We start from the raw sequence: 10774 nt of genomic DNA on the forward strand, positions 1-10774 counted from the left end.
CTATTGCGTTGAAGTGTGTCGTAGCAAGGTTGCAGCACCAACTCTGGACACCGGTGTTTCGGAATTCTTGTTCCTCGTCAGCAGAGAGTAGGTTTTTCGGGATTAGCTGTGCAGGCTGCCAAGTGTTCTCAGGTTTGTACCTCTCTGGCGCGGGTGCGAATTCCGAGCTCGTCAGCTCTAGCTCAGGGGAGCCAATCAGTGTTGAGGGGGGGGGTTTCGCACTCCGACTCACCCACCAGCAGGTGTGCCCCAGGAGCATCATGGACGATGCAGTCTCTTAATAGCGTGTGCGCTATTGCGTTGAAGTGTGTCGTAGCAAGGTTGCAGCACCAACTCTGGACACCGGTGTTTCGGAATTCTTGTTCCTCGTCAGCAGAGAGTAGGTTTTTCGGGATTAGCTGTGCAGGCTGCCAAGTGTTCTCAGGTTTGTACCTCTCTGGCGCGGGTGCGAATTCCGAGCTCGTCAGCTCTAGCTCAGGGGAGCCAATCAGTGTTGAGGGGGGGGGTTTCGCACTCCGACTCACCCACCAGCAGGTGTGCCCCAGGAGCATCATGGACGATGCAGTCTCTTAATAGCGTGTGCGCTATTGCGTTGAAGTGTGTCGTAGCAAGGTTGCAGCACCAACTCTGGACACCGGCGTTTCGGAATTCTTGTTCCTCGTCAGCAGAGAGTAGGTTTTTCGGGATTAGCTGTGCAGGCTGCCAAGTGTTCTCAGGTTTGTACCTCTCTGGCGCGGGTGCGAATTCCGAGCTCGTCAGCTCTAGCTCAGGGGAGCCAATCAGTGTTGAGGGGGGGGGTTTCGCACTCCGACTCACCCACCAGCAGGTGTGCCCCAGGAGCATCATGGACGATGCAGTCTCTTAATAGCGTGTGCGCTATTGCGTTGAAGTGTGTCGTAGCAAGGTTGCAGCACCAACTCTGGACACCGGTGTTTCGGAATTCTTGTTCCTCGTCAGCAGAGAGTAGGTTTTTCGGGATTAGCTGTGCAGGCTGCCAAGTGTTCTCAGGTTTGTACCTCTCTGGCGCGGGTGCGAATTCCGAGCTCGTCAGCTCTAGCTCAGGGGAGCCAATCAGTGTTGAGGGGGGGGGTTTCGCACTCCGACTCACCCACCAGCAGGTGTGCCCCAGGAGCATCATGGACGATGCAGTCTCTTAATAGCGTGTGCGCTATTGCGTAGAAGTGTGTCGTAGCAAGGTTGCAGCACCAACTCTGGACACCGGTGTTTCGGAATTCTTGTTCCTCGTCAGCAGAGAGTAGGTTTTTCGGGATTAGCTGTGCAGGCTGCCAAGTGTTCTCAGGTTTGTACCTCTCTGGCGCGGGTGCGAATTCCGAGCTCGTCAGCTCTAGCTCAGGGGAGCCAATCAGTGTTCCCCTCAATGTCAGTTGACCTGTACAAAACACTATGTTAACATCTCTATAAAGTTAAAAACAATCAATGTTCTGAAGAGAAAGATGATCAAGTCGACATTTCGGTCTGTCAAGGATATAAAACCATCAGACCATCTACTTCAATTAGAAAGATATATCAATGCTGAGTTTGATTGCGTTTTGGACAACCTGGAGTTGCCAGACTTTATAGGAAACAATGAAGTGTACTACTTCTGATAGTGACACCGCAAGATACCGCCCACTACGGAAACAGCATTTCACTCGGCTCTACCACCATCTATTCTATATCTGTCCCAACGAAGAGACAGAGATAACTCTCTTTTTAAGTTCAAAACTCAGGATTGATATATCTTTCTAATTGAAGTCACATGTCATAATTCAATAAAAACCTAGTGGAGTCTCAGTCAACTGCTTGTCCTGAAGATGGTCTGATGGTTTTATATCCTTGACAGACCGAAACGTTGACTTGATCATCTTTCTCTTCAGAACATTGATTGTTTTTAACTTTATAGAGAAGATATTAACATAGTGTTTTGTACAGGTCAACTGACGTCACCTTGCAAACTATGTGTTGTTGCTACTATATTTATCATCCCTGATAAAACTTTTTATGGTACATATCTTCAATATATGAATACATATTTTTCTAAAATAATTTGTTTGCCCCGTGTATGATTTATTATTTGCTTGTTTTAACTAACAACTGTTACCAACTGATACATCTATTGTTTTGATCAATTCTGTTGTCCACTACCAATGAGAGTGTGATTTTGAATAGTTTTACTGATCAAATAATTACAAATAATTACAGATAAACAAAATCCCTTGTAGGCCACTGTCCTCCTTGTTTTATTACAGTACAAGCAGCATCACTATGGCGGCCAGGGAACAGCATTTGCCCTATGCCTGAGTAGGCAGGAGCTGAACGGATCTATTAGAATGATTCATAGTTTGCACAGGTCACGTGGGGCTTCCCTTTAACCCTTCCCGGGGTGAGGCAGGTCAACGCATCTCTCTGCACCTGCGAGAAGGAGCACTTCACCCTCAGAGTGTGCTATTTTAGAACACAAACATCTTTTCAAAGGGATTATGTTCAGGTATGTTTAAGCACAGGCACATTTTCATATAGTGCTCGAAGAAAAGTAATGCCAACCAAGGCAGGATGCTGCACACTGAAAATATTTCAGGAGGACAGCGTGAGGAAAAACTAAAATGGACTAGAATCCCACAGAAACGTAGCATACCTGCGCTGGGGCCAAATGTTGCGGATGCATGTGTAAACTGCAATTTATTCTGCTTATTTTCGTTACAAAATCTGATTTTCTGCAAATAAAACAGCTGCAACACTTCTAAGATGTGCTAATGAGTAATCTAGTTTACAGAGACGGTGCAGCAAATATGTTTACCATTATATTTCCATTTCTGTGCAACTTTTGTATTGATGTTGCTATTGAAAATAAATACGATTATGTTATTGCTGCATCTATAGGCTCTTTTGTATGTCCAGTTGTCCAAATAATGGTTAATTGAGAAGTAATAAGTAGATTTTGTGAAAAATGATATTGAAGCATACATATTCATTGCTAGCTCTTGATAGAAATGATCAGATCATTAGAATGATTTCGATAGATAGTATAATCAACTAGGCTCATAGTCCTAAGTGGGTCTCCCTTTGTAAACTACAACATTACTCACTAACGGCACAGGGAGTGATTAGGCCTAACTACCAGGCGAAAAGCAGACAATCGCAACACTGTCTAATTTGAGACAGCCGCTGATATGGCCACAGATCTCACCACCACATCCACTGATGGTGTCCATTTGTAACCACTTGGCTTAATGCTTCCAATTTATCCCCAGACAGGTACTTCACAGCCTTCTCTACTAAACTGATGCAAACGCGACTGTTGTCAGTTATAGCAGAAAGCTTAGGAAAAAAGATGAAGAAAAAACTCTGGCCCACCCTTTACCAAATTCTTTCTACATTAGTCTGCTAATAGGTCATTTAGTAAGTGCTAACGGTCGCATTACCTTAAGTCCTTATTCACAAAGCAGATCTAAAAACATTTGGTGTCTTAACCCCTTGCGTGCTGATGACAGAACGGTTCCGTCATCAGCTACGGGTGAGCTGTGCTGATGACGAAACCGTTCCGTCATGACTCCGCCTGCGCAAGGCGGAGTCAGCACAGGCGGAGAATACGCCCCGCACGCAAGGGGTTAAGGGACTGTAAGAGACGACTTGAATACAGTGCTACAACGCGATTCTTGAACAAGGGAGTAGCAGAAAATTAAAATACCCTACACTTTAAAGCAAATCTCTTATGGCGTGAAGCAACTCATCAGGGCCATCCACAGAAGAGCTGTCTTATCTCTTCCACTCAAGCATCTATCTAGTTATCCTTTCATCCTTCCATTCACCCACTGATATCCACCATTACATCCTTTCATCCATTATCAGTCTTTCAACATTCTGTCCATTCATCCATATCCAAACCAATCCATCATCCATCTCCGTTTCACTTATCCATCCATCCACTCCTCCATCCACTCACCCTTTCACTCAATACATCCACCCCTTTCACTCATTTATGAATTTTCACTCATCCATCCTTAGTCCCACTCTTTCACTTATTCATCTATCAACCTTTCACACATTCTTCCACCCTTTCACTGATCTTTCCATCCCTTCACTCACTCACCCAACCCTTTCACTGTAATTATGAGCATTTGTATGCCTAGCTGAAGACAGAAGAGCCCCATCCACTGTAGCTGCTAAATTGGGAGATTCGCAATTCCTTGTCCAAACCTATCCATCCACCCTTTCACACATCCATCCCTCCAGCCATCTTTTCAGCCATTCATCCATATTTTGGCTCATCCATTCACCTAACCTTTCCCTCCATCCATCTCACTCATCCATCCATCCTTTCACTCAACCAACCACCCATCCATCTACAGTTTAACTCAGCCACCCACCTACACTTTCACTCAGCCAGCCATCCTTTCACTTAACCATCCATTCTTTCACTCATCCATCCACTATTTCAACTATCACCCATTCATTTGTGCACTCATCCATCTGTCCACCCTTTCACTTATCCAGTCATCCATCAGCCATTTTGCTCAGCCATCCTACCTCCTCTCATCCATCCACCCTTTCACCCATCCATCCATTCTTTCACTCATCCATCCATTCACCTTTTCATTCAGCAAACGTCTCCAATCACCCTTTCACTCATTCATCCATCCATCCACCCACCCTTTGACTCACTCACACATCCATCTATTTTTCTTTTCACTCACTTACCCACCCTTTCTCGTTAAAATATGAGCCTTTGTCTGCCAAGCTGCAGACAGAGAATGACCATCAAGAACTCCCCGCCACCTGAAGCTGCTAAAGCAAATGGTTCATGAATTTCAACAGATGAAACAAAGTAAACTATTGCTTACACTGCACTCAATGCAACATACACTCCAAATACCACTCAGTGCCATATAGTTACATGCCACATAATTACACTGCACTCAATGCAACATACACTCCAAATACCCCTCACATAATACCACTCAGTTCCATTTAATTACACGCCTCATACTTACACTCTACTCAATGCAACGTAAAAACATTCCACGTAATACCACACAGTGCCACATTCTGCGAAAATGCTGCAGGCTTAGCCCTTGAAAAGTTTCATCTTGTTAGCTAAGGAAAAGATACCACAGAACAGCAATGACCAGTAGATGAAAATTAATTCACAATATTTGTCTATTTTACAGTGAGACAAACGTGCATATTTAGCTGCCATGTACTTTTGAAAGGTCTACAGTATTACAAAATAATGGCAAATACATTTTTCATTTGTTAATTATATTTCTCATGCTGGTTTATCTGCAGTATCTATCTAGACTCCAGTCTCTGCTCTACAGTACCTACAACCCCTGCTGGCTGCCTTAAATCATACAATGTGGTATATTTACTAAAAACTCACCCAACGCAGCTCAACAACCAAAGTTGCTGCACTGTGTTGCACAAGAGGGAGGGAGCAGGAAAGTAAAATGCCCAGTAAGGTATGGCGCAGTTCATATTCTCTCCCTAGTGCAGGCACACATTTAGGCAACCTAGGACTACCCATACACCAGTGCACCATGGTGCAAGGGTGTTGGCTATTAAAGATGACGCAAGTCGGGAAGCGAATATGCAAGAAGGGATTAATGCGGTATGTCTGAACAATTATGAGGTGCTTTACTCAGATAACAGTAACCTGATTAGAGAACACTCAGACACATTCTGTGTATATGCTGGGAGGTTTTGTAGACTTCCAGCACATTTGTATATTAAGCTTGGCTAGTGAAAGTAAGTGATTTGTGTATTTCATTGTGACCTTGGTCTTAGAGGATCAATCTATCAAGTAGACTTTCATAGGTAGCTATTACTCAGCTACTTAGGTTTCCCAGTGACTTGAAATTGTGGTCAGCACCATGCTCGAAAACACACTTAGTCTTGGACAAGCACACATTACATGGTGAAAGTCTGTGCGGGAATGATGGCACCTAGAGCAGTCGGCCGTGCCCCCGGATACAGCGGTACAGCTGGACCTTTCCCCCGGATACAGATGCCCAATCTTTTGTGGTGTGAGATAGGCTCTGTGGAGAATTGAACAGATTTGCAATCAGCGTTTCTGAAGACCCTACCAGGGTATTCTAAGGCCTTCTGCCATTCTATATCTTTATGGGTTTGCATTTAAACGACCTTTCAACATTCCCTGAGGGGTTATAGGTAGATATCAGTATGTTCCCGTGTTGCTTTATAGATCCAGGACAGAACTCTAGGGCCACGCCCTATGGTGGCATGTGTAGGGGGTTTGCCCGGGTTGGGTTCCAGAGCCACCAGAGAGAACCTATAACTTTACAGTATTGTAAAAACTGGCCTACTTGTTGATTGTATGTATCCTTCAGTATATCAATTGCATCTTTTTAGGATGAGGTGGCTATGGACCTGAAGCACAGTGGTGCGGATCATAAGCCCCCATGTCTCCCCGCCCCCAACCCCCATTAATTCACCAGCTGAGTTGATGACTCTCCACAGGCAAATATTCTCATACATCCAAACTGGCCTTGGTACTGCCTTCCCCTTCTCTGTTTTCCAGTGGACCTGATGCCCTCCCACCTCCATAACCCATGATTTCTCATTCAGATGCCCGGTATACCTTGACATATCCTATTTCGGGCATTGCAAAGCTCCCCATCAATAATGTGGCCCGTGGAAACAATGTTTGAACAGAAAAAACACACTGGGAACTATAAGGAATCCCAGCTCAGGACACTCCAGGAAGGGTGAGTAGAATTGGGATAGTTTTGTTTACTGTATACTGCTACACATGATCTTGTAGACCTGTTTGATGAAATTTACAAATTTGTTGCAACATAAGCTTGTTATATTTGTATGTAACCTCGGAATTGATGATACAGATGCCTTTAACGCCTTAATCGCAGAGGTTTTTCCGCTGCGTGCGGGCGTTCTATTAGGTGGGCGGGGCTCCGTCACAAGGGGTTAAAATAACTCTGTTACACATCTGTTCAGATTCCTAACAACGAAAACCACAAAACAATTTGGAAAAAAATGGTTCATGGGTGTGCGTGCGATGTCTATCATATGTTTTGTACTGGAAAGGTACTCTTCCAGTACAAAATACTATGCCTAGACAAACATGAAAACTTTTTCCGCTTTGAATGTGTGCTTTACAATGCAACACATGCAAAGTCGGAGGAGTTTGGAGAAATAAAAGCATTTTTTCCAAGTTAATACTCTCAAAAAGGCATTTTTGTTGTTGTTGGAAAAACCCTGTCTACTGTTATGACTAGATACAGCTTTACGTCAAAACGCACATGGACCACCCGTGCAACTCCTTATGACTCAAGTAATGCAAAGAAGCACAAAACGTTGCATTGTGTTACTTTCAGGCAACTTTCCAGTGCCAAAGTTGCGCTCGTAAGTAAGGAAATTCACCAAAAACTTTTTGTGCTGGTTTATGTTGCTTTTGAGTGATTGGTAAATTGGAAAGATTGTTGTCAAAAGAAGAAAGTAACCATGTAGAAGGAAAGATTGCTCTAGTATTGTGGAAAGGTGGAGCGTTTTGTAAAAGAATGACCTATGCAGCTAGAAAACTACACAGCTCAGTCTTTAAAGGCAAATCCAGACTGAGCATGATCCTTCTTATGATGTTTGCCCTCCCAAAAACACATTATCATCTCTACATGACGATATCACTCTTAACCGGTTCAGTTGCAATAGAAGCTCTCTTGGATTGTTAAGCCTCCAGGCGTTTTATGAACCAGACGTTTCAGGCCCAGAATAATATGCCAAAGCTGAAGAAGCCCATAGCTTAAGAAATAAGAATTGAGGGTATTTTCTTGATTTCTGGTGTGGTGCTGTCGAAAACATGATTTGTCAGTTTTGGCTACTAAAGAGGAACGTGTTGAGACTACAATTTGCTCTTGTTAAGGCTCCTGATTTAACCATAATTGGTAACATCATGGATACCACCAAATGATTTGAGTATCAATTGGGCCTCTAAAGTAGTATCCTTTAAGGACCCTTAGTGTCAACAGCATTGTTTTTCTATGAAAAATATAATGGACCTATACGCATTGATTTGCTCCGGAACTCTTTCAGGTACCTTTCCAGAAGGGTTACCGAAAGCATACAGAACTTTCAGATGTGTTCAGTAGGAAGGCTGTAGTGTAGTTCCTATATTCCCAATAGGCTCTGCGCATTAGAATAATATGGCTGAGATACCCGCCACCCCCTCTCAACACAATCCCCAAAGGAAGGGAAACCGGAAACTGTTCTTAAAGTTTTTGGATGTGGGATGGAGTGACCATCCCGGCCGTATTTATTAAAACAAAAAATTTAAAACATTAAACGTTTTCATGTTATGTACAATTTCATTATCACATTACGATGTTTGGCTAACCTTAACATAATCTCTAATACAGAGGTTCTCCTAGCCGAACTAGCATCCTACAAAACATTCTCTAAGAACACTGAAATTGTACATCCTAACGTTTAAGGGCCAACGGCAAGGTCATAACCGGTGTCAAGATCCCTAACCAGACTTACCCCTCCCACTTAGGAGGGGCGATGGCACAGGGGCTTACCACAAGTGCAACTACTAACAATTTCCCTTGACTTGACGGGGGCACTTAAGACTCGACGCCATTTAAAGGTCGTTCGAACACTTGTGTGTGGTATCTAGAAGGTATCGTTGACTTCTCCCCACCCCACACAACTTACCGCATCTGCCGTCGCAGATGACACTAGCCCCGGGAAATTCCCCAGGAGGGGGCTGTAACCCCTCCTACAAAGGAAGGGGCCTTGACCGCCTTTCCTTTACTTCCGGCGACCCGCCCTTAGACGGGACCGCCTCCCCACTGAGGGGCCAATGGCCACCTCTCCCGAGCGCTCCCATCCGTGTTGGGTGACGCCCACTCATAGGGATCTACCAATTAGTGCTCACCGATCATGACCTTACCGCCTACCAAAAATAAATACGACAGTTCTTCAACCTATGAAAACATTGGTCGCTACGACCGAAGGAACATGCTAAAAATGCAACATCACATCAAATCACTTTAATCGTAACAACCTAAACGATATTCACCATCTTTATTAACCACAAACTGATACTGTTATAGCCTGCAAACGAAACGGAAAAACAAACTTATCAATTCACTTTATTGCACAACAACTTTGCTGTCCTCAGGGGCTGGTGGGTGGGTCAAAATTGGCTCTTCGTTCCGTCCCGAGCTCACGTGTAGCGAGGAGGTGCAGCTTCGGAGCACAAGAACAAGAGGACGTCTTCTGGTCTTGCGCCTTCTTTTATCCGTCTTCAGGGCGGGCGAAAACCCGCCCCTGCCCGCCCCGGGGGCGTGGCTGGCTGCGTCGGTGTCTAGGCCAGCCCACTCTAGGGCGGGAAAAGGCGCGCCCCGGCTACGCCGCTTCGGGCATACCAGCCGAGACGCGCCTCCCGCCCAAAAATGGCTTCCCGGGGGGATCGAGGCACTCATCCATACGTTCGGGGGGACCGAGTGGTCGCCCCTTTCCATATGGCTGAGATACCCGCCACCCCCTCTCAACACAATCCCCAAAGGAAGGGAAACCGGAAACTGTTCTTAAAGTTTTTGGATGTGGGATGGAGTGACCATCCCGGCCGTATTTATTAAAACAAAAAATTTAAAACATTAAACGTTTTCATGTTATGTACAATTTCATTATCACATTACGATGTTTGGCTAACCTTAACATAATCTCTAATACAGAGGTTCTCCTAGCCGAACTAGCATCCTACAAAACATTCTCTAAGAACACTGAAATTGTACATCCTAACGTTTAAGGGCCAACGGCAAGGTCATAACCGGTGTCAAGATCCCTAACCAGACTTACCCCTCCCACTTAGGAGGGGCGATGGCACAGGGGCTTACCACAAGTGCAACTACTAACAATTTCCCTTGACTTGACGGGGGCACTTAAGACTCGACGCCATTTAAAGGTCGTTCGAACACTTGTGTGTGGTATCTAGAAGGTATCGTTGACTTCTCCCCACCCCACACAACTTACCGCATCTGCCGTCGCAGATGACACTAGCCCCGGGAAATTCCCCAGGAGGGGGCTGTAACCCCTCCTACAAAGGAAGGGGCCTTGACCGCCTTTCCTTTACTTCCGGCGACCCGCCCTTAGACGGGACCGCCTCCCCACTGAGGGGCCAATGGCCACCTCTCCCGAGCGCTCCCATCCGTGTTGGGTGACGCCCACTCATAGGGATCTACCAATTAGTGCTCACCGATCATGACCTTACCGCCACAGGTCCGGATAGTTGACCGGCTATCCGGACCCCCCACAAAACTCCTACCTATAGGTCATGCTTTAAAAATTTTAACCAGGCTAGGAAGTCTCCTATGAGTAACTCGTTCCCCGCCCTCGACAGATGCACACCATCCCCCAGATACATACTATCATCATTAATACAATTATGCGAGATTGAATGCAATGTCTTGGACCGGAACAACCTACTTACTTTGTTATTCAACTTTTTAACAGAATGATTCAAAGCAGGGATCGAGATAGCCCCCCGCCACACTTTTCGTGGAATCATATGAGACCACGCAATTAGGCACCCCGGAACTCTCCTCGCTAACCAACTTACCGTGGAAAGCATAGCCTCCAGGAGCAGTCGTCTACCGGTGGTGACCAAATCATTGCCCCCCAAATGTACTATGACTATGGACGGCGGTGACCTCATCCGCCCTAACAGGCCCTCAAAAAATTCCTGAAACTGGTCAATACAGAGACCGCCCCTTCCGTAGAAGGACACTCTGTACCCGTA

This window comes from Lissotriton vulgaris, chromosome 8 (genome assembly GCF_964263255.1).
Source record: "Lissotriton vulgaris chromosome 8, aLisVul1.2, whole genome shotgun sequence".
NCBI lineage: Eukaryota > Metazoa > Chordata > Amphibia > Caudata > Salamandridae > Lissotriton > Lissotriton vulgaris.